The sequence below is a fragment of the Micromys minutus genome, assembly GCF_963924665.1.
Source record: "Micromys minutus genome assembly, chromosome: 30".
NCBI classification, from domain to species: Eukaryota; Metazoa; Chordata; class Mammalia; order Rodentia; family Muridae; genus Micromys; species Micromys minutus.
The window spans coordinates 25879377-25886061 of NC_137965.1; positions in this window are offsets into that span (position 1 = coordinate 25879377).

Consider the following 6685-nt stretch of genomic DNA (forward strand, 5'->3'; position numbering starts at 1 on the left):
GTAACTCTTACGCAAGAAAACATCTAATCGAGGGCTTGCTTACAATTTCAGAGGTCTAGTCCGCTATCATTAGCAGGAAGCACAACAGCATGCATGCAGAGCCTGGGCAGTAGCCAAGAGCTAGATCCTGATCCATAGGTAGAGAGAGAAATGCTGGGCTTGTCATGGGCTTGTGAATACTCAAAGCCCACCCCCGGCGACACGCTTCCCCCAACAGGCCACGCCTACCAATCCTTTTAAATAGTACCACTCCTGGTGAGTAAGCATTCAGATATATGAACCTTTGGGGTGGGGCATTCCTACTTAAACCTGGTCCCTAAGAAGTTATCACTAGCACTGAGCTAATGGCGGTGCGGGAACAAAAAGCCTAAGTCTTCCAGAGTAATTTCCGAGGCGATTGCTTAGATTTAACTCTAAATTTTATTGTAATTATAACAGTAAAGAATTATAACAGCTGAGAAAGTGAAAAACCAAACCCCATTCTTCCTACTCGGAAACCAGGAGGTTGTACCGAAAGCTGAGTAGTTGGTGGGTTATGGGCTAAAAGCTCATGGTATTAGCTTGTAGCAGGTCCAGGGAGGGGTCAAGTTCTAAGCCTCGGCTGGAGCAGTACACTGTACACTACAGAGAGACATAATACACCTTCATGCACCAGGCTCAGCCGGGGCCCGGTTCTGGAAGGCAGCATCCTTTGTCAATTCTGAAAATACCTATCGAACTATTTATTCTCAAGGCCCTGCACTGAACCCCCACCCCCACCCCACCCTCACCCCACCCCTGAGAAAGGTGAACATGCAGCACCCGTTTTTTTAAGGCTCCAGAGCGAAGCCCGTTTTCCTCACAGTCCTCCAGCCTCGAGGCTGCAGCCAAAAACAGGGGCATTGAATCCTCAACACAGAGAAACGGTGTCCTTGAATAAAGATCAAGAGTGGAAACGGTTGATTTGCCTGTGTAGTCTAAGTGCTGTGGGGCCATGGGACCAGGTTCCAGCTTGTAGGCATTGGGCCTTGCTTTATCTCCCATGTACGGTAGACACATTGCACATCTGTCCTGGGGGCCATAAATGCTCTGCTGTGCGAAAGTACAGGCCCGGTGCCAGGTAACTCAATAAATATTTGTGGAGTGAGTGAGCAAGTGCGATTACAGCCTGGGATGTTCCCTGTGTCCTGGCTGGTTCACACGACAGCCAACAGTGCTAGAAAAGCTATATGACAGTAGTGCAGGGGCAGGACAGGGGGTCTGCCAGAGACCAGACAGCTCTAGCTTGGCCGTAGCCCTCCTCTCCCCTCCCTTGCATCTTTAATTTACACTCTCTCTGAGAGCACGTACTAGCCTACCTAGGCTTGCAACGGAGCCAACAATTCATCTCAAAAAGATACCCGTGAAGAACCAAATGCTGTTTCAAAGCAACTGCAAGGGGTTAGTGATTGAGGTTTCCCCTCTGACCCGTGGCTTCCCCGTGCCCTATCTCCTGACTCAGCTCACAAACACCAAAGCTGCTGCAGTAGGAAAAGGCAGGAAATAGCCCTGAACATTCCAGGCCAAAGCACCTCTGAAGTTCTTGCTTTCTCCACACAAAATGGATTTGAGAGAAGAGCTACTACTAATCATCGACAGCTGCTCCTGACACCTGTTATTTATCCCATTGTTGAAGTTCTAATGTCGTTTTTGGAAAGAACTGTGCATTTTTGCTGGAGGAGTACCCTGGGCTCTGGACACTTGATTGGCTGCATTCTATCTGGTGGTGGAGACAAAGGGGCTGAGGGGTAGATCCACAGCAGAACCAATCGCTGCTGACATCAACCCCAGACTTCCTTGTTCCCTCTCTCCCTCCCTCCCTCTTTGTGCCCACTCCGCAAGGGCACAGGTGTCCTGTAGAAGGAACAGGGGTGGCCAGACTAGCCTGCACTATCATGAATGTCTGGAGAAATAGAAGTCTTCAAGGAACAAGAAATAAAATTCCAGTATCTTAGCAGGCTTCACAAGACGGTGAGCAAGGAGCCTGCTCTGGAAATTTCCATTTGTCTACCTGTAAAGGGAGTTGCCCTGTTTGTTGTTAGTTCTGCGGCTGCTACATAAACACAACATAGCATAAGAGCCTAACACAGCAGTGACTTGAGCAGCACGAGTTATCACTAGAGACTAAAGCTCAGGAGTTGAACTGGGGCCTTATTGTAAAGTCCAGGGGTCCTTAGGACTCTTTCCTCTTAGTGACTTCAGATAGAACTGCTTGGTGCATTATCTCAGCTCCTAGGAACCACCCCAGTGGCTCATGACTTTCTGCAACTTCAAAACTCATGACCTCCTCCTCCAAACACTCTGAGTCACTGGCCCCAGTGGATGCCGCCTTCTCCAACTTCAATCCTTATGCCTACCTCTTCTCGGGCCCCCAATATTTAGGGAATGAAGGGGATGTAATAGCCCCAAGCATAGCAAAGAGGACACTGGCAGGCCTTGCTGTTCCCTCTTTTTTCCTCCCTGGCTAAACAGTAGGGTAGATCCCTAAAGCTAACCACCAAGGCCTGTCCCCTTCATTTGGCCACTTCTTCTATTGAGGCTGGTCATCAAAGTCCAGCCATAAAAGTATGAAAGTCCAGCAATCAAAAGCCTTCAAGGAATAAGAAATAAAATCTCATACCTTAGCAGGCTTCACAAGATAAGCAGGAAACCTGTTCTGGAAATTTCCATCTGTTTACCTGTAGTCCTTTCTTTCTTAGCCTAATGAACATGCCTAATCAAAACAAACCAACTGATCCCAACAAGGGATTTACTTATCTCCCCTTTATAAACTGTCATTTGCCTGTAGATCACACCAAATCAATCTTTTCTGTACCCAGAGATCGTCCTTTGTCTCTTGGGGCAAATATCCCTTCCCTCTCCCCCTTGTCCCTCTTCCCTTCTTTCTTGTCCTCTGTATCCCAACTTTGTCTCTTATTCCCTGCCTCTTGTCCCTCTGGGACAAATAAATAAATCTCCTTTGTGCTGACTGAGAACCTTGTCTTGGTATGTTCTTGTGTCAAAAATCCCTGATCTAATCGCACTGCAGTGCTAGAGAGATGGCTCAGTGGTTAAGAGCACTTGGTGCTCTCGCTCTTGCAGAAGACCCTAATTTGGTTTCTGGCATCCACATGGTAGGTCACAATCGTCCATAGGATCTGATGCCCTCTTTTGACCTCTGAGGGTGGCAAGCACAGTGCCCAGACTGGACTCATACAGAGAAATTTAAAGGAAAATTAAGTCACCTCTGCAACAATCCACTTCCATATGATGTCCCAGGATTAGGACAATGGTATCCTAGGGAACTATTGCTCTGTCTACATTATTAATCCCCATCAATGCTTAGTGACCAGTTCCTATCATGCCATGCCACAGACCTCTTTACCTAGCCTTTGACTTGGCTTGCAATCTCTGTGGATTGTTTGTTGGAGACAGAGCTTCTCTGTATAGCCATGCTTTTTCAAGTTGAGTAGACAAATGACTAAACTCTCTCTTGCTTGGTATAACAACAGGTATTGACGTCCCATGATCAAATTCTGGCTCAGGCTCTGGAAATAGCTCAGGAGGGTACAGTCATGATAGAGCTGTTAAGTAGTGGTATCAGAGGTAGGAAGGCAATCCAGGTCATGCGTGTTCCCCACTCTCATACTTACAATGCTTCAGACCTCAGCTCATCTCTACAGCCCCTGTGTGCCCAGCCCTCCTCCCATGCCTGGTCTTCAGGTCCTAGATATCAGCCAGAAGTAATGGTTTAATCTGACAAACCGGTGGATGAGGAGGGAGGGAATGGCAGCTCTTGCTCCTTCCTGAAGCCCCTGGGAGAGCCCTTCCTTGCTGGTCTAGCCTCATCCCTCCAAACTTCCTAGAACTGACACGTGAACCTAAGAGCTTTGACCAAGGAGCAGTAGCCTTGAATAATGGTCCATTAGGTGCAAAATCAGCAGATTCAAGGGTTCAAGAAGCGGGACATGAAGCTAATCAAAGCTATTAACGTTTATCCTCGGGAGCCAAAAGACAGTTATTAGACAGATTGAGCTGAGAAAATAAGCCATGTCTTCTCATATGAGTGAGGAATGAGGATAGAATCCTATTTGTCCCGCACATGACAATTCTACAATTCAATGCAATCTAAACAATGTATTAAAACAGCACAAATTCCTCCAAATCTTGCCGTGTGACTCAGATAGATACATAAGAGAAAAATCCCATGTCGTAACATTTTTAGCTGGTTGTAGAGGTCAGATCTCTGGTCTTGATGGTGATGACTTCCCAGAGGGCTCAAGGGTATTCTCTAGGAACAATGGATATGTTTTGCCTAGACCAAAGATTGGGACTCAGTATATGCTCTTTTGTGCACATAATACATGTACATTTAGCTATATGTAAATCATGGAAGAATATCTCCTTTCATTGTATGAAAACCATAAACACATATCTACCTCTCGGTGCTGGTAAACACATTGCTGTATATGAACTATTGGCACATCACTGTATGTCAATCATTGGCACACATCCCCTCCACTATGTGTAAATCACAGATACACATTCACTTCACTGTATGTAATTCATAGGTACATGCTCACTGCACCTATTAAAAATCATAGATATATGTGTACTCATGTCTGTGTAAATTATTGTTTGTAATCTCTATGTAAATCAATTTATACATATAGCTATGTGAGAATCAGGCTTAAAATAATGTTTGTTTTAATAAGAAGGACTAGCCAAGTGTCTGTAATCTTAGAAGTCAGAACATGAGGACTGATATGAGCTCAAGATCAGCCTGGGCAATATAGCAAGACTCTTTCTCAAAAAGAAAGAAAGGAAGGAAGGAAGGAAGGAAGGAAGGTAGGAAGGAAGGAAGGAAGGTGGAGAGAAGGAGGGAGGGAGGGAAGGAAGAAAAAGAAAGGAAAAAAGCAAAAGGAAAAAGATAAAACCACAGCAACAAAATAATATCGATCAATTAATCAATCAATAAATAAAGTCCAAAGCACATGAAAGTATTCTCTAAATAACTGATGATTTCAGATAAGGTGCTCAGTGGTCTGTGGAGGAACATCCATTGTTTCAGCTAGAAGGGGAAGCCCACATGAGAATATATTAAACTGAATTCAAAGAACTATGTTAGTTTTCATTTCTCACATTGACAAATGAACTTTAAAAATCATAGTATCTCTTTGGTGAAAAACCAGCTGGCAGCATTCCTAACTGTATAAATCTTCTGCAGAGAGTTCAGAACAATGTAACAACAGAATTTAGAGTGTTTACTCCTCTTGACCAAACAATGTAATGCTAGCAATTCATCGTCATCAACAATGAGACAATTGCATGCTAAGTATATGATTATTCAATAAAATATTATTAGGTTGTCGATATTTTGAGTCAATATAAATAGAAAAAATGGAAAATATCTTAGCACACAGAGGACAGCCTGAAGTAATTCTTCCACTTGAGATTTTTACCGGCTGCAAAATGTTGGACAGGTCTGTTCACTGTTTTGTTGGCTGGCTAGTTGACAAGCATTAAAGTCATATTATTTCTGTAAGACTGGAGGACCCAACAAAAGATGCCAGGGCTTTAGGGTGAGTTAATAGAGTTCAGAACACTAGCTAAGCATGTACTACTGAGTCCAGGAGCCTCATCTCTTCCACCATGGATCGTTGGCCATGATGATCACATGGTTACATGCAACCCCAGCTTTGAGGGAAGCATAATTCTCTATATATAATTCCTTGGCTATAGGTTTCTTTTTTTTTTTTGTCTAGGAGCGAGACCTCATAAGATTTTCACGTTAGCATGTCTATCAATGTTGTCCTTGTTCAGATCTCGTTTAAGCAGACAAACTGTTGCGCTGTCATTTCTAGGAGAAGAAAATTGCAGGGCGGGATTCCTGCTCTGGCTCTTACAGCCTTTTATCCCCTCTTCTGTGATGATCCCTGAGCCTTAGATGCAGGAGCTCTGATGTAGCTGTACCCATAGAGGCTGGGGATTCCATGTCCACTTGTTCTCTGCATTTTGACCAGTTGGGATTTCTGTGATGGTCCCCATCTTAAGCAAAAAGAAACCATTTTATGAAAGGAAACGACTACATTTATCTTTGGTTATAAGTGTTTATAATGCAGCTAGGGGTTTTGCTGGTTTAGTGCCGGTCTAATTATTCTTCTCCTCCTCCTTCTCCTTCTCTTCCTCCTTTTTTCTCCTTTTCCTCCTCCCTCCTTTTTTTTTCTTTTCAAGACAGTCTCTATGTGACTGTCCTGGAACTTATTAGACCAGGCTGGCCTCTAATTCACAGAGATCTGTCTGCTTCTTCCTCCCTTGTTTTTTGGACTAAGGCTGCGTGTCACCATACCCAGCACAATTCTAATTCATAAAGAAATGATGTTGTTATTCTGAAAGTGAGAGAACTCCCTGAGAGTCCAGAAATCCACCTTCTTTTCCTCCCTCCCTACATCCTTCCTCCTCTCTCCTCCCTCTATTCCTTCCTATTTCCTCCCTTTTTTCCTCCCTCCTTCCTTCCTTCCTCATACCCTCCCTCCTTCCACCTGTCCCTTCTCCTGCTCCTTAGGCTGGTGTGCAGCAAGCGAGGAACTCAGAAACAATACTAATCCTATCAAAGATCTACTCAGGTTAGTTTTTTAAAAAGCACGGTGACCCTAAACATTCAGACCAAAGCAAAACCCACAGCCTG